The sequence below is a fragment of the Rhopalosiphum maidis genome, chromosome 2 (assembly GCF_003676215.2).
Source record: "Rhopalosiphum maidis isolate BTI-1 chromosome 2, ASM367621v3, whole genome shotgun sequence".
Classification (NCBI taxonomy): Eukaryota; Metazoa; Arthropoda; class Insecta; order Hemiptera; family Aphididae; genus Rhopalosiphum; species Rhopalosiphum maidis.
The window spans coordinates 71,990,108-72,016,736 of record NC_040878.1 but is presented as its reverse complement, the minus strand read 5'-3'; the positions used below and the strand labels follow the sequence as shown (position 1 = coordinate 72,016,736).

The window sequence follows — 26,629 nt, the reverse complement described above, 5'->3', positions numbered from 1 at the left end:
CGACAAAACGCGTGTCCGGTAATTTAAATAATTAAATTTCTGGCCATCATCACCGCCGTGCGATTATTAATAATATCCGCGTCCGAGTGACGGGGGTCGGAGGTCGAGCAATAGCAGCTGCAGTTGTCTCGGCGTTTTAATGGTATTATTATTATTACGGTGGCGTGACGCCACGATGGTCATTTTCAGGACTCGCCCGCGGGGAGGCGCGCGCGAGATTTGACGTTGGCGGCGGGCGAGACTACACGACTGTCACCGTTACCACCGTTGCCGCCGCTTGTCCGTTCGCATCAGTCGTCGTTCATACGCCGCCGTAAAACGACCAGTTTTTCCGGACCGGGGGGCGGGGTGACTCGCGCGTGTTCGTCGACGGACTCGTTATCCCCCGACCGCGCTGTACCTCTAATCACACGAATGAGTACGTACCCGCCTATTGAGCAAGTAGTCACGTATATAAGTTCAATAAATACATAGCATTTGAGTGCGTCGACCGTGTGTTTTCGGTAATTTCGCGGAGGAGTGCGCGTCTCGACGAGAGGCGAATAAAAGCAAAAACAAAAAAAAGCAAACGTCCTCGTCTCGTGATCGCAATACCGATTTTCAATAGCAAAACTTATAAACTTGTAATCGTGATAACATAGTACGTATACGGGTGGTGCCTTCAGTATGCGTCTACCGTTCTTGGACGAACAGTTAGCGGTGGTAGCCCTGCCTAGTCGGGATCGGTATTCTTGAGCCTCCTTGAGCGTTCAACCACGCCTCGGGTGAGTGATGCTCAATATTTTATTTTGTTATGATTTACTGGTCACGACAACGTAAGACCTGTTACGGACACATATATATGTGCTTCTCCTCCATTTTTTTTTTTTTTTTTGTAATTGTTTACTGTCGTTATTCTTTGTCCAAATTTAACAACTGGTTTATTCTTCACTCGAACCTCCAATGACTCAAAATGAACACATTTAATATAGTGACGTGTAGATACATTTTATGCTTGGACGTTTTAAACTAATCGTCAGTATTGTGGTGTCTTAAAAAATCAGGATTTTAAAAATTGATCTTCTTTCCAAATATATTTCGGAATACATGTATTAATTGATTCATTACAATTATAGGTAATATTATTTTAAACATAATCGTAATATATGATAATATATAAACACACTATCAATGTTTCAAAATAAGAAAAGATCTATACTTTGTATTTTTTTTTAAATTTGTTTTTGTGATATTTAAACTTATGATAATTATTAAAATAATTTAATTCCTAAAACGCGTTATAACCTAATTATCAATTTCATGTTTGAAGAACAATCTTATTACAACTATTTTAGGTATAAAAATTACCATTTATACAAATGAAAGTCATTGAGATATTAAAGAGAATAATTATTAAAAATAACAGGTAAATTATATTACTTGGGATCATATAGAAGAAAATAGCAATAAAATTAAAGTTTTCTTTTTGTATTGAAGTGCACTTTTATTAACTTAATTTTTATTTCCATTAATTTTAATATAGTTCAGTGAATAAAATTATTCATTATTCGTTATAAAAACTTTTAAGAAGTTTTAAATATTTTAAATACCAAAAGTTTTACATATTCTTTTTTATTATTGAAAATTAATATTTTTTTTCTTCTTTAGTGTCCCAAATATAATAACAATTTTTAAACTTCATATTCGTTTATCAATAATTTTACTGAGATGACGTTTAATCAATAACGAAATATATTGATATTTTATTGATCTATAAATATCAAGTAAAATATTATTATTAATTATAGATTATTTTTTTTTATAAAATTAATTTTTATTTATTAATTACACTGCATGTTTATTAGCCATTAGTCATTAAAAAGTAGAAACAAAAGGCAATAATAAATTAGATGACATAGAAAATTAATTTACTTATATGCATTTTGAAAAAATTCAATATAGATTTGTTGTAATTAATATTATTAATGTTATAACTATATTAAAACTAAAACTAAAATTGTATTAAAATATCATAACCACACATTCAATTTAAAAACAACAAGGTGAAATACAATTAAAAATATAAAGTACATGATTTATATTATAAGATATAAATTAAGCCACATTTTCAAATTTAAATTAATTCTTGGAAGTGATTGTTCTATTTGAATATTATGGAAACCTGTATATAACGTATTCCATACGATTTATATCATATATAATAATTCACATTTCGTATTTATATTATTTAATAATGCACATTAAAATAATACATGAATAGTATTTATTATTTATAACCAAATCTAAATTATTTTAATTTGTTTTTGCAGTTTACTAATACAGAGTATGAAAATTTCCTCTTGAACATTTAATACATACTGCTGATATATTATACTAAACATAACTGATATTTCCACATAAAGCAAATTTAATTTTATTCTCTGAATAATTGAAGTATGATATATATGTATATATACATTCTGCACGATTTTGTAAAATATTTCAAACTTATAAATGACTAAACATTACACTCAGATGTATCCACAAGACAATAATACAATTATTATTAATAAAATATTAAAACATTAACACGGCGCATTGAATATGCAATATTGATGCTTTTGAGCGTACAGGACCATGACTTGTTACTATTATAATATTATAATAGTATGTACATTGTAATACATTATTAAATATTTATATTGTATAATTATAATACAATTGAAATAATGACATGATAATATCACAAAAATAACATTATTATGAAATGACATTTCTATTAACGACAAAACGGTATTATTTTATAGTAAGGTATATCAAAACATAATAATATATATATATATTGCTTTTTGTGCCTATTTGACTTTCAAAATTATTAATTCTAGATTCAATTATAATATGTATTTTTGTTTTGTGTTTATATCTCATTAAATGTTATAGATTTAAAATTTTTATAACTGATGTTATTCTGTATGTACTTGTATGAACTTTGCAGTTTTACTATGCAATAAGTAATCATTATATTATAGTAATATATTATAATAATATGTTCATATAGGAAAATCATTTTTTACGTTGCTTAAGGCCTGTAAAAGTTTTGTACAAAAAAAAACCTATCCCGTCAAATATATAGCAAGTTGACAAAAGTTCAGTTAGTGTACAAAAGTTTCAACAAAACAAAGTTCTTATTTAAAATACATGATGATTTTTTTTTTAAGTAAACAATCATTACCTCGAAAAAAATTAGATGTTTATAAAAAATATTTGTATTACTTAAGTTTTAAGTCATTAAAAAATAACATTATATTTTTGACTGTTATTTTTTAAGTTTCTTACTGTTTTGTATTTTAACTTGGATTTTTAATTTCATAATTTATAATAGATTCAAATCCTGTAAAAAAAAAAAATATGTTTTTAAAACGTTATACTTTTCAAGATAATATTTGTTAAAATAATCACTCTGTATGTAATGTACGCACATAAAATACGTTTAATTTTGACAAATAATAATATATCATAGGTTCACGAGCGTGTAAAATATTGATTTACGGTGTCGTCGTCGTTATTCATTAGAAAACTTTTGACAAAATTAATATTTTGTACGATACGTTGTCGCATTTTCAGCTTTTATAATTATCTGTATCGAAACATAAATAACTTTGATACATGCAACTTAAGAATGTGTATACTATAGTTATAAAATTATTAATTTTGACTTCAAAACAGCATTGTATTGGCATACATCATATAACAATCACGATTTAAATGCGAAACGTTGTAATATTACATTTTATGCATGTTAATGGTCGGTTAGGTGGGCAACATAATGATGTTCATTTTTGAGTTACTATAGAACCCACCATAAGTTTTGTGATGTACATATTTAACATGTAAATAATTTGTTTTCGTTAAACTCATTAATATAAACTTAAGTAGGGCTGTTTTGATTTCGATGATAAGAAATATAATTTAATAATCAAATACTTTTACTTTTACACAAATTTCATACGTCTTATGCAAAAAAATTGGACCGTGCTCGGGTAGATATTGGTTTTATAGTTATACGAGAACATACAGTGCTGAACAATTTGGAGAAGCATTTTGTATGTTTCCGAAATTAAAAAAAATATGAATTGTATTATACTTTCTCTGTAACATTCTCGATTATAATATTATCTTATATATTTATTTTTCCATAAATGGAGTGTCGCAAAATGTATATACCTTTATACATTATAATATAAATACTTCCAAGTATATGGACTTTCGACGTGCATTTTTTCCGGGAATCCGAATCTATAATGTACAAAAATAATTACGATTCTAAAGGATTATAAATCGTCGCCATGTGGTCCACAATGACGGAGATAGAAATGGGCGTGCGACGGACATACGTGTCTTATTTTTGTAAAGCGTTTAAACATTCAAAATCTCCGTTGCGTGATGGTTCTGTTAACCAGACCGCAACTACACGCTCCTTAATCACATCACTGGTTCGGACTCGTTGTGTGCGGAATTTCGCGGATTTATCGAAATGATATATTGATTTAAGTGAACATAAATGCAAAATTGTTATTCCTCATTCTCTAGTGCATTTGAGGATTTGTGGTCAAAATACAATGCAAATAAAAAGTAAGCACTACAATACTGCACACACCTATACATGTTATATAGATATATGTGGACGTCATCACCGAGCTAGGAAGATACCTACCCGTCCATATGTAAACGCGTTCAAACGTTTATTCTTATTGTTTGTTTTTATTTTATTTGTGTTTTTCCCGCAAAAAGTGATTTAATTTTGTACACCGTTTCCACCCGAACCACGACCGGAATATTATATACAATAAATAAAACGTCAGTGGATATATCATAGTGGGTACAGTACGTGCTATTCGTAGACGCGACGGTACTTTAGTAGTGTAAACGTACAATAAGTGACAACTACTCGTGGGTTACACCCTATTTGCGTTAAATCGGTAATATATTGTACCAGAAACCCGATCGGCAGTCGGGTGTTATACTTTAATCGAAATCGATTGTGCATTTTGGAATTTATTATTTCTTGTATATTATATTAAATGTCATATAGACTATATTTGCGATAAACCCATTAACAAACATATTATAATAAAATAATATAAAATACATTATTTTTCAAACATAGTTATTGATTTTCTAAAAATATTAATTACCATAATAATTGAATATTATTTGAAGATATGACAATTAATTATTCGTTAACTATGATGATTAAATCTTCGGTGCTTATTGCAAATCAAATGATGCAAGGACGTGTTAAAGCATACATTTATATGACTTATACGGTTTATAAAATATTTTTTGAAAAAATACTTCACTGAAAACATAAACAAACGTACAAAAATCTGTGACTATATAATTGACTATTTTATATTTATATAAATTGTTGGTTTTTACATGTAAATGTATCATTTTAATTCTAAATTAAATATATTATTACATTTTTAGTTTTTGGTTTTTTTCAAAAGTATGCATTTAAAATGGTTAGGTTAGAGTCTTATGTTGTACTTATGTTGATAACGAACACAATGTGTATTTATATTTCTACAATAATTGTCTAATATATAAGGAGTAATTTATAAAGTATGATCTTGAGCATTGATCGTATATTGTTTTGAGCCATAAATATTATTAGTATAATTTCAATTATATTCATACCATGTTTTTTTTTTTTTATTAATCTCCAATATAGATGTTAATACTTATATTATACTATATACTCCAAGGTTAGGTTAGGTTCAGTTAATATTTTAGTATATTTTATTTACTTTTTTGTTTTTTCCACAAATTCCGTAAGCAATAATAATTAAACAGATAAATCGTATTATATAACGCGTGTTGTCGGTACGTATTTAAACTGTAAACTACTTTCCGTCAAAAAACCATTTAATATTAAAATCGATAAATAAATCATAACAAAGTTTATTTTCCGCAACTGCTAAATGGTCAGTCTCATATTAAAAAAGGTTTTGAAATAACAATGAAAAAAAAGTTTTCATAAAAAATATTGCAATGATGAAGTACCGTGTTATAATAATAATAATAATAATAATCGTAATTTATTGGCATATTATTATTATAAGAAACACTCAATTCAATGAAGTTTAAGTGTATGTACAATAATAATAATATTAACTTGTTTACAAAATGTTTGTTTGAAAACATTTCAGGGAAGTGTATATTGAAAATAATTAAGGATAGGGAATGAAACCACATTATTAACCAGTTGAAATGCGAGCAAGTCCTGCAAACGAGTTTTTTGAGTAGAAACAATTTTTCATCCATAGAAATATCTTTAGGATGAATCGCATACACGGTGACAACTTTATACGGTCTGTTGATGTCTATATTACTATAACGACGATTTTGAGGAACGAAATATGACCATCATTCTCCGTTTAACCTTCTTTTTTTTTTATGACTTCAGTGTACCCTAAGCAAACAATACTCTAGATTATTTCTATATCTCTCAACCTTTATACGTGTATATAGCACGTTATTATTATTTCGGAAAACAAAAATCATGTTTGTTGTTTGAATGTGTTCAATATTATTGTATCATTATAGCAGCCTAGTGGAGTACATTGTTGTTAAATCACCCAATCCTCGTCGCCGAAACGTCCGAATCGTCGTACACCATAAATTATGACCAATCCGAATTAGTATTTTTGTACAGGTGTGATTGTTCTCGACTAATTATTGTTGAATATACGAGTTATATGGATAGAATAGTGACATATACGTGTTTATTACGATACGGATGCGTACATGCTTTTTGAACACAGTATTAATAATTTAATATGTTTTGAAAATTATTATTCCGCTCGTGTTATACATGCAGCTGGTGGTGATTCGATAGGAAATCGACAACGTATAATTAATAATAATTATGATACATTTATTCTGAGTATCTGAAAAAACGGTATAATATATTTATTTTTTACTTAGGGACTATTATACATTTCAAATTTGTTTTTTTTTTTTATTGTAGTTAATGGTTCGTTTATTATTCATAAAATTACGTACATGTGTGAAATCAATGTTTATGTTCCATAAATAACAATAATAAAATGATATACGCGGTACTTGTTAAAAGCAAAATAATTTACTACAAAATATAAACACATTATACTTCTTATAAACACAATATATTATACAGTTACATTAATAATATAACATATAACTTGTAAGACGTGTTTTCGTACCTATACAATAAATTGTGTTCAATAACACGTACACTATCACGATCGCTTTAATGCATAATAATTTCTTATACGCTTACATAATATGTGTGATATATGCCACTGTATCATATGCATAATAATATGATTGTTGTTCTGTATTCGTGTATAAATTACTAATCATCTAAACGATTCTATTCTGAGTGGAAAAACAAACATTGCATACCTATCTATTCATTTTACGACAATGTGTTTTTAATTTAATTGTATATGACTGTCGTCACCTTTGGAAGCAGTAAAACTGTTATGATCGTCAACTTAAAATTGGTTCTCTATAAAAAGTTAGACATATACATTACTCTATGGGGTGTGGGTCTATATACTTTTTAAACAACCGAGAAAAACTTAAAATTACAAAAAACCGGAGATTAAGTTACGAAATAGGTACACATTTTTGATAGAAATGATTTTGTTATTTGGTTTTAATTTAAAAAGAATAATTGTAAATAATTGAAAATTTTCACGAACGATAATATTGAAACAATAAGTTGACTATTTAATGTAAGATTTTTTTGTATGAATTTTTCGTTATAAAAATATTATTTCATTATAATTCAAAAACAAAATGTGTAGGAACCTAAAACTTTTGACAATTAGACATATTATTATTATTATTTACTAAGTAAAAAAAAAAATAAATAAATCAGTTAGACTATTTATAGCATGAATATATAAGCACCATTTTATGGTATGTAACTATGAAATTATAAGTTAATAACAAAGATAATAAATATTATGATGTAAATATATAATATTTTGATAATTATTTTAAATGCTAAGCTTTTGGTAAAATCAAATACAATTTCCATCTTACTAATACCCAACAATATAAATAAATTATAGAACATCCTGAGAAATAAAATTGTATACATTGTTTCCGATCATAATCGTTTTATTATGCAATAATGATTTAACATTGCATTAAAATTTAATAAATTTATCATAATGTTCAATATAATAACAAGGTACACTTCACACTATTTTTAACATAAATACGTGTGACGGATAATGAAAATAATAAAATTGAAAAAAAAATGATTAGAATTTCTAAGAGTTTGAATTCATGTAGGGTATAAATCGACTTTTTTTTTTATAGGTTAATAAATGACTATACATTAGGTAATAGTAATCAAGTTACTACTAATTTTCAAGCAATAAAAATTTGTTTTAATTTTATGACATTTTATTAAACTTCTTACCCAAATCTTAATAAGTACTGATATTACCTATATTGTTTCATTTTATATAACGATTGATTACCTGCAATAAAGTTGTACGGGATTTGTTTTTCACCCAAATCATTTAGGTTTTGTCAAAAGTTTTTAGTCCGTCGGTTTCGTATTTTTTCAATGTACATACAGGATAAGTGTTTTTTAACTTGAAATGTACTAAGGACAGATTTAAAAAAAAAATAAAAAATAGCAAAATAGTTAATCTTTATATTTTTTTACATCTACCTGATATATTTAATATGCCTTTAATATTAACTTCTAACGTGAGACTAAAATAAATGATATTAATGAATTGTAAATAATTGTTACGTTGACGATAAGATATACAACTACGGAACTTTCCAATAAATAACTAAAGCATAAATGCATTCGGTATCGTACTATAAAAATACTATAAATATAAAGCTTATATTTTTTATTTTTTTATATATAATTACATCCAATTTTGATTTATTTTTTCAAACTGAATTCACGTTAATAAAGATATATCGTTTGAAGCTATAACAATAATAATAATGTTGTAGTAAGCTATTAATCATACCATTTTTATTTTTTATTTGTTATTATTATTATCATTATTTAGTATAATAATATCAGGTATTATAATGTTATCAAATAACAAGAAATTTTCGCTATGTTTTATGTTTCCACAAACCAATTCTTATTACTTTCATTTTAATATATAACATATATTACTGTTAAATACAAATAGGTGTGCTATCTATATGTATTGAAAAACGAATAACCCTTCTGTTATTATACAACAGTTCAAACAAAAACACAATATCACAAACGTATTTTATATTTATATATTTTAAATAGCTTTTCTATCTTCGGATCGGTAATACAAGCATATGAAATATAACTAATTATAGTATGTCAATAATAAAATATTTAATCACTTTTATAAAGTTATTACAGTCTTATCACGTCACAAGACATTAGGAAATGATTTATCGACTAACACATACATTTATATTGTCAAATGGTATCTTAGCAATATTATTGGGATTATATGTATAATTTAGCGACTAATGAATATTTTACTAATATTTACGAGGACGGTGCGAACATGACACGTCTTGTCCCCATTTTACAAACATAACATTACAAATTTTATATTAACGATAAACCATTTTACTATAATATTTTTAATAATACAGTTAATCGACCGATTATAAAAAGGTGAAAGAAGATTATTATCTACGGTAATTCGGAGAGTTCTATAAATGTTAAAACTATCATAATTTAATTAAAAATTAAAATAATAATAAAAGCTACCGAGATACTCTAGACCACAATCTCGCCGAGAAATTTAACAATTAGTAAATTCATAAATTGTCTCTATTGTACATATACAATACGAAAACAACACATACAGGTCACTCTCCTCATAACATGACCAAGTGATTTAAATTATATATTATAGTATGTAATAAAATAATATTCAGCAGGTTCATGCATAGTATATATATGGTTTAAGAGTTTTTTTTTGTTTTGGATGAGTTACGACAAAGTGATAACTTTAACACAGAAGCAATAAGGTTCATTTTCCGTTATAAAATAAATATAAATTATATCAATATTAGTTCATATTATGGTTTGTGTTCGTTGCGTATACAATATGACCTTATTTATTTATTTTACTTTATTGTATGTATTTATTTTTATTATTAAATGTAACGTTATTAAAATATGCCGACCATTTCATATAATAAATGGGCGTTAGCAAGTCTCGACACTTTTTAGTTGTTGTACGAATATTATACTATAATATGCAATATTTAATAACCCTTCATAATGTTATCAAAGTAAATTGCTCTTCAAAATATATATTTTTTAATAACACGCATTGTAAAACCTATGTAAATGCGTTAAAAGCTCGTGAATAGGAATTCAACAAATCGTAGTAATACGAGTATAGTATCTACGATGGATATGCTAGAAAATGTATTTTTTTTTTTTTTTTTTTAACTATTTATAGACTCAAATAAGTTATTATTTAAATATGAATAACCAATATTTTCAAATAATACTCAGAAAATATAATAACCGTGTTATGCTTGAAACGAAATGGTTTTCTAGCATTATTATGTTATGGATAAAAAGTATAATGATGATTTGAAATCACGTATACCCATAAGTGCTTCTCAATATTCTTATAATTCAATTTTTTGTTCTATTTGAGCAACAATATTAAAATAATGTGATGTTTTTCAAGTAAAATGTAATAAATTATCACTGTACAAAATAATAATACAGCCAAAATCTCAACTAAAAATTAAAAAATCTATCATATCATTGATACTAAGAAAATGTAAATAACAATACAAATTATATTGATTCTATTATTATAAGTGATACTATTCAAAAACTTGAAAGTGTTAAAAAAACAAAATTTATTTCATTAAATTAAAATGTTGTAAACTCTACCTAACTTAGTCTAAATTGTTTAATCATATGGGAAAAATATATCGTGTTTTATGGAATTTTAGCGCAAAAAATTAATTTAAGCGAGTTAACAACTATTAAGTAATATTAATATTATTTATAGGTATAGATAATAATTAAATAATAAAAAAGATTACAAAATATATAATATTGAGTAATAATTATAATTTACAGTTTAATATTTATTCGTTTGTTTGAATTTATATTTCTTAATGAAGTTTCGTAAGCCAATATTTTGGAAATTTGGTAATTTAATCAATATCATATTAAAAATATCAATAATTGGTTAAATTATAATCTTAAAAAGATAAACTAAATAAATTAAGCTTATATTATATATTATAACAATATCCGAGTATTACACAAAGGTTGTTATGACCTAACCTATGTTCTTGTGGACATATTTTTAAAATATTTCAATGGCTATTCACAGTTTTTTTCTTATATGGTCGATAAAAACAACATTGAAAGAATACTTCACTAAAATACCAACAAGACTCAATTTTCAACCGATCAATAATAGGTACTTGAAACTTTTGGAGACCGTTGTTCTACAGCCAAAAAAAATAAACTACACAGGTATATAAGATATAATTTTAAAACCAATACTATCACGTAATTTATAATATATAAAATATGCCGGCAGTTAACAAGTAAATATTATTTAATTTACTAATATAACAAATATTGTAAGAAAAAAAAAATACTTAATATTTATTTCAAATATTAATTAATTAATTATTTTAAACTACATTTATTTATCTATTAAATATCTATAGGCACATAGTCGTTAACAACATAGTAGTAAGATGTTAACATTATTTTACATATAATTTTATACAATTAAGTTAAATTTAATTTTTGATCACAGTAAATTATTATTTCAAAATTTTAAAATAACATAACTACAACTAATTTAATATATGACAAATGTTATATCATTCATTTTTGAAAAAAAACTGTACGAATTACTGTATAGCACTTTATTCTCATTCACCTTTAAATGTATACATTATAGTACAATAATAAACCTTTTAACAGTAGGTACATTTTCAATATCACGAAAAATATTAACATTTTTGAAAAAATAAATACATAATGTAATTTAAAAAAGTACAAAATTTAATAAAAAATAAAAATAATAGAAAATAATGAAAAATATAATAGTTTTTTTTTTTTTTTTTTGAAAATATAATTATGTCTTAAAATTATGTAAACAATATTCTCAAAAATGGTAATAATTTTAAATATAATACTTGTGTTAAGTGAAGAATCATCAAGTTTAGGTTTTACACAGATTCAAATAATTTGTACAGTAAATATCTTATATTTTTTCAAAAAAAAAAAAAAAAAACATGTACTATTTGATTCATATTTTTCCTCTTCTCGTGTTTTTATTGAATTTTTTTTTGTTTCCAGGACCATTTCTTTGCCACTTTTTTTGTTGCTTTTTAGTTCTCTCGCCATAAGTGGTTTATACAGGCTGTAGTATTAATGGAAATTGTTTGTTTGTTTGTCTTTTATATTTTTAATAGTGGGAAAGAGATTGTTTATGTTTAATACGACATGACGCAGTTCTAAGAATAAGCTAATCCAAGAAGTATATTTGAAAACCGACTCCACATGTGATATTTGAAACATTCAAGGTTTTTTTTACCACTTTTTATGTATTTAAAAACAAAAATGTCAAAAATCTAAGCAACAGGTACCAACGCACATTTTTGTTGTTATAAATAATTATAAATACACACAAAATAATTTTTTTTAATTTTTTTTGGTTTCCAAAAGAAAACCGTATAAATAAATGAAAATTCTTAATAAATACTTGATTACTCAATATGATTAATTCAGAATTGGTTAATATCGCTTTAGTGTTACAATTACATAATATTTTATAAACTATAAGACTTTAATAATATCACCAGTCATTTTTATAATCGGTATATTCAAACAATACCGATATTTTTTTTGTAAAACGTATATTATAATAGTAAACGTGATAACATTATGATTATATAAAAATTATATGATAGTAATAGACAATTTTCTTATTCTACTTACAAAAAAAAAAAAAATTGAAAACCATAATATTGTAAATCTAAAATGTTAGATTTAAAATAATCACTTATTATTATCAAAAGAACTAAATAAGAAATGTAATATTCAATGATGCCTCAGCGTACGGGTTGTGTTAAAACACAGTTTTAAATTAACGTTACTTTTGAACTTTATATATATTATGTATTTTATTGAACAGAAATGAAACGATTTGATATTGATTAATATTTGATTATATTGATAAGTTTTATTATATTATTGTTGTTTGATTTTATAACGAAAAATAGCTCACGTTTAGCAAACTGTCTGGGATTTGATCGTTTTGGCAGGACAATTGTGCGCCGTGTGCTATAAAGATTCAAGACGGATGAGGTTCTACCAAATTTCACTTAATAAATTTCTATCTAATCGCAATTTAGGTTGTTCACTATATTTTTATACAAAAATGTATTACATACAAATATACAAATATGACGATTTCGACGACGATGCAACGTACAATATAAAGACCACCTCGACAACGAATTAAATTACATATTTCAGCAGCACTCCGAGATCGTATATAATATCGAACAGCCCCCGTCGGCACGTGCCACACAATTTGTCAACGTCTCCCGCAAGTATATACATATAATAACATGTTATGTAAAAAAATATTATATTCAGGTAGTGTCGGAGTAGGCGATGCTGTAATGTACCACGTCGTATAGAGTTAGCAATAATGAATGTATTTTTTTCATTTTTTTTTTTTTACAAGCAGCGCGTAAAAAACGTACGAATTGAAAAACGTTGTATTGAATGATAGTATGTAAATGTCACAACCACAATGGTTCATGATCCGTATTAAAACTGTGATGAGCACCTACAGGATAATGTATCGTAGATGTTCAATTAAAACAGTTGCAGAGAAGTCACATTTTTCAAGCGTTTAGCAACAGAATTTAATTTTACGTGGTTTTTAATATTTTTATTTCACAAATCAATATAATATTCAGCATAGCATTATATAGTAGCATAAAATAAATAACTATAATTTCTTATTAAAAATGTAGTGATTACTACAAATATGATTAGACAGATGCGCGGAAACGCGTTGTACCATAATTATTCAATACCCCAGTGCCGGATAGTCTTTAACCTATATCGTGGATATGCCTACCGGGTACGTAGCTAATCGTATTGCAATGGATTTTAGCTATTTCTAATTATTTAGGAATAATTCTTCCACCGACACAGTATTAAAGATGCGTACAATTGAACTCAACAACCGAGTTACACCGTGACATCTGCTTGAACTGTTTGAAGTTAAGTATTTTAAACTATCCGCGGTTGTTAATATTACCGGATAATTATACATATTCTATTTATAGAGTAATTCGTGGTTAGCAAATCGTCGTATCGAGGTTTGTGATCGGATAACTTTACCTTCTAAATGGCAGATCGTTACAGAAATACTATTCTAGCTTTCCGAGCGTGTACATTTCATTATTTCACTCGCCAGAGAGTTTCACACATTGTCGATCATAAAAACATAATGTACCGGTCAATTGTCAAAAGAAAATCGATCAAAATATTTTGACGTAATCAGGAATCTTGAGACGAAGGATAGTGTACAGGTAGTCGACGAGCTGTCGGTTCATTAACTGTTTAATCTTTTTTTTTTTTTTGTAGAACTTAACTTTTTTCTGCTAGATTTACATTTCACCAAAAATTATTGAAATTTTGTTACATTGAAATATTCTATAATTTAGTATTTAACAAGTACAAAATAATGAAGTGTATTTTTTCTTTAACCGTATTTATTTTTAATTAATCAGTTTTATTAGACAAAATAAATATCGTTCAATTTTCTCTCCTACTGCAAACAAAAGCCTTCTAGGGTGGCAAAAGGAGCACTGGACGGAATTCACCAACTATAATTATTTCGAAGTCTCGGTGCTTACTTGCACGAAACCAATGCGGGTGGTCTACATATACCTATATACTATTTATGCAATATGTATATTGTGTAAAACCGTTGGGTAAAATACATTTATACATCGCCGGTTTAAAACAATATATTTTATAATTATTACGTCATGTTTAGAAATAGAAAAGACAAAGGGTGTGTTTACTCAGCGTATTTCTCTCAGACGGAGACGAAGTGCATTGTCCTTTGACCAGCGTTATTAAAATTGTTCTCGGTTATCCAAAAATAATACAACTGTCATGCATAAAAGCTACTTGCTTCAATTGCTTTAAACCTGGTGGATAATTCGATAACTACACGTAAGATTTTACAAATGACGACGCGTATCTGTTTTAATAAATAATTAAAATAATAATTAAATTGTGACCCCACGTAAAATCCACTGAGACTTTATACAATCTAATCGAACAAATCGTAGTTTTCTTATTTTCCATTATAATATTCTAATAAAATAAATGTTTTTTTTTCGTAAAAAATAATTTAAAAATAACCTTTCTAAACTATGCGCTCAGTCATGGTAGCTAGAATAGGATTATAAATTTTTCAGCTAGATTATTTAAAATACATTTTAAGACTTCAGTCAGACTTAAAATGTCGACTGTAGTTACGACGAAACTTATTATTCTGTTCATAATCATTATACCAAAATACCTTCTTATTCATTTCTGAAACCACGCTGAACCAAAGAAAACTTTTAAATTTTGAATAACCTACCTATACGAGTATAAACCAAACAAGAATCAATGTAAAATTCTTATTTTTATATTAATAAATATTTATTTATTATATTTTATTTTCTTAACTCTATTAATATTTATAGTTTGATATTCTTTATTATTATTTTTTTTTTTTTTTGGTATTTTAAGCTTATAACTTTGTAGTTGATGCTGGATCAAGAATAAAAAAGATTTTTTTTTCTATTTGAAATACATTTATACAATATTTATTATTGTAGATTCTTTTTATGGACGTTCATAGCTTTGAAAATTGTTTATAAATATTATAATTTACTATTATTCTATTAAATATAAAATTGTAATATTATTTGACAGCTTGCAAGGTTGAGTGGAAATCAAGTCTACCACATACCTGCAAGTATCAATTCAACCCAAGTTTCTTACGTAAGTACTCACTTTGTTTTAATACATAAACTCAATTTTAAATGGTTAAATATGCTATCAAAATGTATTAAAATCGTATTTAAAATGTATATCTTATTACCCAATAACCGTAGGTCATATTAATCGTAGTAAATTATGTAAATACAACTTCATTCTAATATTATGTTTTATTTAACTGATACTTTACCAATTTCTTGGCTACAATTCAATAACTGAAACGTCACATACTCCCAAATTAATAAAAATATGGATTTCTTTTATTGCCAGTTAGATAATACACTAGTAACAAAAACAAAAAATAAAAATAAATTTAAAAAAGGGGATTTTAACATTATATAATGTTTTTTTAGTATAATTATGCATTGTTAATCACACAGTAATACATCGTTACATTAACGAATTACTGTGTCTTGTGTATTTTGTTAATTTTTAATAGAAAAGAATTAAACGCTTTTTACCTAATCTATTATGTAAAAAGGTTTAGTCTTTTGTGTGTATTAACATTTTCCGAAAAGAAAATGACAATGATACAACTCTACACTATTAAAATCGTATTCAAATAACCATTATATTATAGATGTATATATAATACTAATATTTAATTATAGACATGAAATTAAGTAAGCTTTTTTAATCAGAATTTATAAAAAGTCCAATATACAACGTAGACAACTCAGCAATTTTAATTTATAATATTTTTTTTACATATAATTAATTTGTGTACATTTAATATCGTACACATTTATTTTTTTATGATTTAATATTTTATCTATACAACTATCCATTCGTTGAATAATTCATGTAATTTTAAATAAATTCTAATTTAGTTTTTGGAATCTGCTAAAATTCAAAATATAATTAATTTCAAAAGTTGATCCTTTTACAAATTTAAAACCAATTCCACCTTTTCCTTGCCACTCTTTGATCGATTCATTTTAACAAAAATATCAGACGCTTTCATTTACTAAATACAACACAATATAAATAATTAATGTTTTTGACAGCTATGTTTTTCTCAAATGTATTTATTTTGTTAGTATCCAATATCTATGTTAACATATTATTATTATTGCTAATTCCTAAAATTAAGCATTGGAAAGTGGCATCTCCATCTCTCAATGTTGGAGGTTGAGGTAGGGCTAACAATCCTTCCCATACAATTTCAGTGTTTAGAATAAAACAATTTGAAAAGTGAATTTAAGAATTTTTTATTGGAACATCGGAAATTGGCGAATAATAATTACAAGCGATTTATGCATAATACAAATATATTTATTACCAATTAACTAATAATATAAAATTACAATATAATATATGGCCATGGAAATGTGCAAATCCATTTATTAATTTTTCTATCTACAAAAGCTTAACATTTAGAGGCACATTTTTTTTGTGAATAATTAAACCTATCTTAGTCCTATTTATATATGACAAATGTTCTTAATTATTTCATATAGCTACCGTATTACAATTTATTAAAAGTTCTATACTGTGTTATATATTTCCACTTAAGTTTAGTGATATAAATATAACCTAATTGATAAAAAATATACATTTTTTGTGATAAATTATGTTGAGTGTATGATGAAATCGATTAAAAATAAAATAAACTGTATAAACAGTGAATGTTTGAACAAATTTTCTCTAAGGTAAGTCGGACTTTAGAAGTTACCGATGATTTATAAAAATATTGTTTTTATCCTTCGAGAAGAAACTTACTCATTTTCATATTAATATATTGTATATAACCGTTGATCCTGCATCTTAACATTTTAAGTTATTTGCAAATTCTGAAAAAAAATACAGAAATTAAATTTGTTTTGTACAATTACATATTACAGTATATAAATATTAAAACAATAAACAATATGTACTTTGTTTCTTCATTTTACGATTTATAGTAACGACTTATTACATTCTAAAACAGTGGTCGGAAACTGGTGGCCCGTTTTAAATTCTAGAACGAATTTTTTTTTATACATTTTATTATTTTAAAGTTTTTTAAGACAATTTTTTTTTTTTTTTTTTTAGTAAAGAATTCAAGAATATAAAATTTTTATTTGTGTCTGGTCCGTGAAATCTTTTTAATTTTGTTAATGTGACCCGAGAGTCCAAAAGGGTTGCCGACCATCACTGTTCTAGAAAGAAAAACAAAATAAAATAAAATATTTCTTTACTATCGTGATTAATGTAAAAATTATATTAACATAAAATTAGTAATAAAGTTATAATTCATAATTATATATCATATTCAATTTCATAGTCAATTAGAAAAATAATACAATAGAGATTATCATTATTATAATTTTTAAAAGTATACACAATTATTGTTGACAATACAAACATAATTTGTATCAAAATTATATTGAAATAAACATGCATAAACAAATATTGTTCGTCAGTGCTCAATACAATAAATAGCCTTGAATTCCATTAAAGTAATATATGCAATGAATATTGCAGGTGTTGAGGTGATTGAGGTGGAGATTTGAAATAATTTATTTGAGTCTCTTATAAAGTAATTATAATAATGTAACGCTGATGGCAATTATGGCAAAGTTGCCGACCCGTTGGCGAGACAAGTAACCAAACCGGCTATCGGTCGCATTCTCGCGATCATCAAAACGGTGTGTCGTGATAATGTCCATGACAGAGTATTTATAAATTACTTGAGACGTGTATGAATTATTTCAGATTAATCAGTTATATTCTTTACATGGACATAGCCATGTAGTTGCAAATAGCCAAATTGTTCATTTGAATATTACCTACATACAATAATATAATTTTGATTTCAAATAGTTAAAAATATAGATTATCCTTATTAAATATACACAACAAATAGACCGCAAAGAGTAAAACTCTTTAAGTGTTTGGTATAATTGCGTGCAACTGAAACTTTAACGTATTTTTATTTTTAACATTTCATACTTAATGATGTTAATCAAGGTTTTCTTTAAACGGATATAACATAACAATTACAATAAAAACGAATTTTCGAAAAATTCAAAGAAAATCGTCATGAATTTATTATATTTTATGACATACGTATTAAAGCATATGAAAATAATTTTTAATATGTTTGGTTTTTCATTTGTATTCTTGAAGTAGATGAGTTTTTAATCAAAATTAAAATTATAAATTAATATAATAATAATAAAAAATACATATTATAAACAATAAATGTATACTCACGATGAATAAAAAACACATTTGCATTATTGGATTTTTTTTAAAAATATTGAAAAAAGTGTTATTAATTAATATAATGAATACTGTTATAATAGTTTGGCGATTGCTATCTTTATCCAATACATGTGACAATAATAATATATTGTATAATATGATCTCCTCACATTTTACCTCTTGAATTTTTAAATTATGTGTATATAATCTGGAATTGTAAATTATATATTTATATAATATATATAATAAGATATTAAAATAAAAAAATGATGAATAAATAATAATTATAGTTAGGTAGTTAAAATATATTTTATTGTTTTATATTCGACTTATTAAAGTCAAGAGAACCGAACTCTTTCTATTAAAACTATCTATCGTTTACGTTGGTCAGCTAAAAAATGTATACAAATGTATAAATAAAATATTCATACCATGATATATTGTTGTTACTTGAAGGTTAGCTGAAGGGTTCGAAAAATGTTAGGTAGTTGTGAGCCATCGATTACAGTGATTGTAACTATATAGAAGCGACACATCTAGAATTGAAAGTTTTTTTTTTTAAATGTGTAAAATATTACATAAACGGGGACAGGAATACAAGGTACAATTTTTTTGTCAATCATAAACTCATATAGGTCACGCAGCAATTGACAATTTCCTAATAGCATACGATGTGCATCACAATAGATTGTCGTTCTGATATGCGTATGGGTCCCTTCATGTTTTGTGATGATATATAATATATAATAAATTATTATATGTTGGGATTTTCACAGACATATTTTAATAATAATAATAATTTTCGAATTTATACTGATTATTGTGCAATTATAGTAATAATTTTTTGAGAAGCTCTACATATACTGTTGAGATTATAATATGAGATTGCCATACATCTGAATACGATGTTTATGTAATCGTTAAAATGTATAATTTTTGCACAACTTGTGGGTTTGCTCTCGATAGTTTTTTTTAAGTATAACGAACTTTAAGATGGTCATTATTTGTAACTAAATCTTACGTAATTTTTCATTACTATTTACTGTTCATTAATAACAAAATGTTTATGTATCTTACTAAGCACAAATGCTTGTTTATTTTTCTATACAACGTAGGTATAACAATAATAAATATCTTCTAGATCATAATGTAATACGGATGTATAATGTATATAATATGTGAGTGTGTATGGTTAGTTAATTATAGTTATAAAATATTGTAAAGTCTGCAAGGGATTTTTCAATAGAAAAAAAATAATTATTTATAAAAATGGTTAACACCCGAATGGTTAAAGATATTATTACGGGCCATTTCACCACTAATGACGATAGTTCATTTATTCTGTAATCGACTGAAAAAAAAAGAAAGTAAAATCATTATGTTTTTTTTTTTTATTTATTTGCTTATTCGATAACATTTATAATAACATTTTTTTCTTAAAATTTATGAATGACCTTTTCAAAAACGTTTGATGAATTTTATTTTGAGTATAAAAAAAACCCTCCGATATATAGACATAAAAGTCCAATGAATATTTTTTTACGATTCTACGTAGTTTGATGAATTTTATTTTGAGTACAAAATAAAACCTCCGATACAGACGAAAAGGCCTAACGAATAATGTTTTCGAATTCTACGTAGAGTCGACGCATCACACCGCATGAGACCAATAGCTGTATAATGTACTATACCGATCAACGAGTAAAACGAATCACACTGTATACATAACTAGAAAATTGAAACATCTTCCGTTAGGCAATCTCATAACCTTAACGATTTGAGATCACGTATAATTCTATGCGGCTATGGTACGAATGATACAATCTTAGTAGCACATCGAGCACCGTTTTCCGCGCGTAATATTCTCTTCTGCGGGAGACATTAAATCGTGCACCGACTCGCAATCAATCCTTTTTCTCTCATACTCTTTCTCTCTCTCTCTCTCTCTCTCTCACTCACACACACACACACATACACACACCATCTCTCTCTTTTTTTTTCACATACACACATAACGACATAACGTGTAGATATACAAATGCTTTGTGAACCAGGTATATGTTATAAACCTGCTATGAGTTGCGATATTTAGCCACGCGATTAAAATATATATTTTACTTTTCCAATCTCTGTTGAATACAATTGAATAGGTTTTATTATACATAATGTCTGATTTCTCGGTAAATTAATAAATCAAATAACTTAAGTTGTATACAGGTGGATTGTATTTAATTGACGAATAAATGATGTTACTGGAACGGACGCAGAGATTTATGTATATATATATACGAGTATATAAATAAAAGGAAGGAAAAAACATGTTGACAACTAAACGTCTTTTATTTTAAATACAACACAAACGATTCTACATCGAAATAAAAATTTAATTTTTATAAAATGTTTATGCAATTTAATTATTAAATAATTTTATAAAAAATATACGAATAGTAAAATTCATTTTATTGTTGATAGTTAAAAAAATATACGATCATTTCCTTATAAATGGTGTATTCATATTAATGTTTAGAGATATTACAGATAATTAAACATTATCTAATTATTTTTTTAAACAGTTTGATTTGATGTTCTGTTATTTAATTTAATGAATAGTTTAACTCGCTGTTAATAAGTATCAATAAATAATAATAACAATAAACAAAGTACATCGATAATTATAGTATATGAATAAACATAATGTAACATAACATCCCAATGAATTCATTTTTATAGTACGTATTTGTTTAATTAATTTGTAAAAATAATATTAATCAAACTACAAATCACCATGAAATATTCGATTACGAGCATTTTATAATATTATTAATTGAGTACTTGTTATTTGAAAGGTTATTATTATGATTTACACTATACAATTTCGTTTAAGGTATTATCAATTAAATTTTTCAAATATATTATCGTAGACACAAAAGAAATTGCATTTTTATGATAATGATTAAGCTGATATTATTAAAAATTATAGACAGTTTCATATTTAATTAACACCTGTTGAATGTTGGATTAAAGAAATTCAATGAATTAAATATAAATAATTAATTTTATTTGCATAGCTATTAGCTTTTTTAAACCTTTATGCACAAATAATATTAATATTAATAAGATAAAATGTTTAAATTTTCTGGTACTGGCAAAAAAAAAAAATACTTTTTAACATAAAAGCTAAAGAAACAATAGGTAAATACAAAATAATATTATATTAGTTTTTATAAAAATTGAAATACCGATGAATTATAAACAAATAGTATTAATTTTTTTAAGTAACAATTCAACAATTTTTTTCAAAGTCTTTTACAATTTATTTACCGGGTTATGAAATGTCCACTTTTAAAACTCTGCAATCAATAAATAAAACATTCAATTTCGTCTTCTAAAATATTTATAAACGCTGTTCTGAAAATATAATAAGAAAAAAAAAATTCTTTTTTCAATTTTTATTCATTTAATTTTTTAACATTAACACAAATATATTTTTAGGATAGTAACGAATTTTTTTATTTTCTAATCGTAACCGATATAATATAACATAATTTAAAAACTTTTATTACAGTGACTGAATATCCATAAAAAAAAAATTAGAATTAGCAGTTAGCAGCAATCTAAACATGAATTTAATATCTACTAGTAACCAAGATTTCATATGATTTATGGTTTATATATAAAAATATATGTATGATTTCTCAATTTTCCTCGCTGAAGAAAAATATCTTGTAGCATACTATATTTATTTATTTTAAATAAAAAGTATAATAATAATAATATTATTTACTTACACTTCTGATTGTAAAGTCAAATTATTTTATTTAATGATTTTTTAATATTCCTTAAATTAACAATATTGTATATTTTTAATGTAAAACTACATTTATTTCTGTCGTCTTATTAATATCGTTGAATTTATTAGAAAAAAGCTTTTAGTCAACCCGGAAGAGAATAAAATATTCTTACTACTGAAGATCTCGAGAATATTTTTCTATAATAGCATATTATTATTTATTAATTATTAAATTAAATATAATAATATATAATATGGTATTTTTTATTCATCCATTGTTATAGATTTTTTGTATATTAGTTTTTCATTTTAAATGTCCATTTGAATATTTGATAAGGAATTATTATTATATTACATAAATAAATTTATTTATGTCGTTAGCAACTATTTAGTCGCGTCTTCGTTTAATAAATTAACGTAAACTTCAGTTTTAGGAATGTAAATTGTTTTTCTAGATAAGCTATAATAGGTTTAGGCATAGTATAAAATCACAAGAATAAGCATTTGCTATGTCCACCGTATTTTGTAAATAGAAGAATAAATCAACACAATATTATAACAATGCAAAACCCGTTTAATAATAAAACTCGGTTCTAGGGGTTAATTTTTTTTTTTATGTGCGTGCAATCGGTTAAATTTTTTCCGGGGATAAATTGAGCACATTCACGAACATGGCACAGTTGTGCCTTCGTATTATAAAACTACCTTTTTTTACCTACCTCTATTTCTTTATTCTCACGCATCCTCATCCCCGATTTCTGTCTCTCACACTCTTTCTTTATCACTATATATCTTTCTTTTTCTATCTCTCTCTCTATCTCTCTATTTCTCTCTCTCACACACAAACCTTCTCTCACTTACACCCACTCACATCTGTTGTCGATTGTTCCATAAACGAACCACCAAATTTCCTTTATACATATAAACACACTCACACTACTATAATTTATATATATATATATATATTTATATGTGGTCTCTGTTGTACTACAGTCATGGTAGTATAATATAATACCCTATATATGTTAAACCAATTGAAAGGCAGCTGTTCCCATTACTCCAAATAGTAATTCAAGATTATGTTTTTTTTTTCTTTTAAGAGCACCGTGTACGCTCGACCAAGTCCTATGATAACTTTTTCCTGTAAATATAAAAATTGACCTTATTTTTGGTTTATGTTTTGGATTCCACCAACGTTAAAAAAAAATTTATTTGACAATTTCGCGGTATTTTAATTAATTGGTTGTTCCGTGAATACGTTTTTCTATAATAATTCCACTCCAAATTATTAGTCTCATGCACAACTCCAGGTAAAATTGTGAAAATCCGCCATTTTGTTTAGATGCTATATGAGTTATTGTGATTATTGTGATATTCTAGTATCATGTAGATTTAGATATAATATCACAATTATTCACTAAATCAAATTATACAAATCTAAAATTTATTAAATACTCATATAATTTTTGTTGATCACCTAAATAAATAAATAAAAAAATAATAATAATAACTACACTACCTATTATAAATTATAACTATGATATAAATATAATAAAATTACTTTTACCGCAATAATTTATCAATGCAAATTTAACAAGAAATGAATTCAGGTAGACTACGTTGGCAAGACGATATTTAACTAAACGAGTGTTTTAGACTTTTAAAATAAATTACCACTTGATAAAGTTATATGATATATAAAAATACAATGAATAGGTAGATAGTCGTACAATATTGTATGGTTACAGCAATAGTTTATAATGATAACGGTACTGTAATAATATCACAATATCATATCGTATATTTATATTTGATCACACCAAATAAGCGATTATTCGCCATTTCGTGTGTTGTAAAAGTAGTACATATCGGCCTATTTATGTTTTTTATGATAACAACAACAAAGACAATATTTATAAGCTAATATTAATAACAATCACGTAATATTGTAAATGGGTGTGTGGGATCGTTTTGAATGAAATGTGTTGTTTAAATATTTTATGACTTTAGAATATCGAACATAAATATTCTAATCGACTAATATTAGAATTTTATAATTGGTTCAGGCACTTGGTTATTTTTAAATCTGTGTAATTAAAATCATAGAAATAATCGTTTCTCACTAAACGGAGTAATTTATTTTGGGTTATTTGTATTTTATTTAGATTTAATTTTTTAACGCAGCACCATATTATATTAGTTGCAAAAGAGTTTTGTTAAGTTTATTCCGAAGTGTAAGTTTTTTTTTTGCGTTATTGAAATAGTTAAGGATACGTAGTCGACATTTTAGCTTGAGTTTGGTGTAATAATGTGTATGGTTGGCCCAATTCAATTTATCGTAAAAATGTATTCCTAGGTATTTTATGTTCAATGAAGTTGAAATTGTAATATTTCTGAATATAATCACTAATCTGGAGGTAATTTTTATGTTTGAGAGTAAAAGTGATGTGGGTGGATTTAATTAAATTATTTATTTTAAAAAAGGTCCAGTTTGGACACTAAGTTTCTGTTCAAGAAAAGTGAGATTGTAATTAGTTAAATACGGTGAATGGATTTTCATAAACTGAAATAAATGCTTTATCGTCAGTATATTCAGCGACAAAATGTTAGAAGAAGTGGGTTGATATACAATTTAGATGTTAAATAATATGGATGCCTTAAAAGAACAATGGTTTGCAATAGAAGAGCATCTATAGCAGTATAGGATGGAAAATAAATTGACAGTTATTGATGCAGGATTTAAAAAAAAATAGTTTACAATGAGGGAGGATAAGATTATTTTTAATTTATAGAGAAGGTCACCGTGCTAAACTCAGTCAAATCTTACAGTACGAGAAAAATTAATGTGTTGTATTGTTTTTTTTTCAGAGCTAAAGTAATTGTATCTTTTGTACAGTTAATATGGTGAACTATAAGTGGAAGTTGCAAAAACTAAATTGAATGTACAGGATAATTTTAGAGCTGTTTATTATTGGAGTTATTCTTTTGAGGATTATTTTTTCGAATACCTTCGAAAATAAAAAAAAAAGGCTTATTGATCTATCTGAAGAGGAATAGTCAGGTATTTTTCAGGTTGGTTTTGGTATGATTATTAAGACTAAGAATTTCCACTAAAGTGAAAAATAAGGTAATTGAATAACATTAAGAATACCTATATTATTTTTATTTGTTAGGAATATTAAAGTTTTTCTTGGGTTTTTTTATGGCTACTCTGTATATTATAATTATTAGATCAAATCCAGGAGTTTTTTTTTTTTAATGTAGGGATGCCCTATTGAACTTTGGCCGGGGAAAATTATTTTGGAGGTAGTTTCATTTGTAAAAAGGATGACAAAAAATGTTCTATTTGATTGGAGAATACAGAGTTGTGTTTATCTAGTTATGCACTTGAGAATTTCGGTGAAATGAGTTTTAAAATGTTTTGCTTTTTCTAGATCGCCAATAGTCCACGTAATGTTGGGTTTTTATAGGAGTATGTAGAGGTTTTTCTTTAAAGGCTTTTTCTGTGGTTTTACGGATAAAACTATCGTGGAAGGACCGTGGAGCTTTTTAGTTGATGA

The 26,629-nt window shown here is 25.7% G+C and overlaps 1 protein-coding gene across 3 annotated transcripts in view; it reads left to right on the top strand.

Moving 5' to 3' along the window:
- The first annotated feature begins 297 nt into the window (after positions 1-297).
- Positions 298-26,629, top strand: part of LOC113551129 (probable G-protein coupled receptor No18) — a 73,796-nt gene continuing 47,464 nt past the window's right edge. For 2 of the 3 annotated variants that reach the window (XM_026953175.1, XM_026953174.1), the window contains exon 1: positions 298-764. The gene's annotated coding sequence lies outside the window, so the exon portion shown is untranslated. Of the gene's footprint in view, positions 765-16,024; positions 16,094-26,629 lie in introns of all 3 variants that reach the window. The other variant, XM_026953173.1, reaches the window with a different exon arrangement.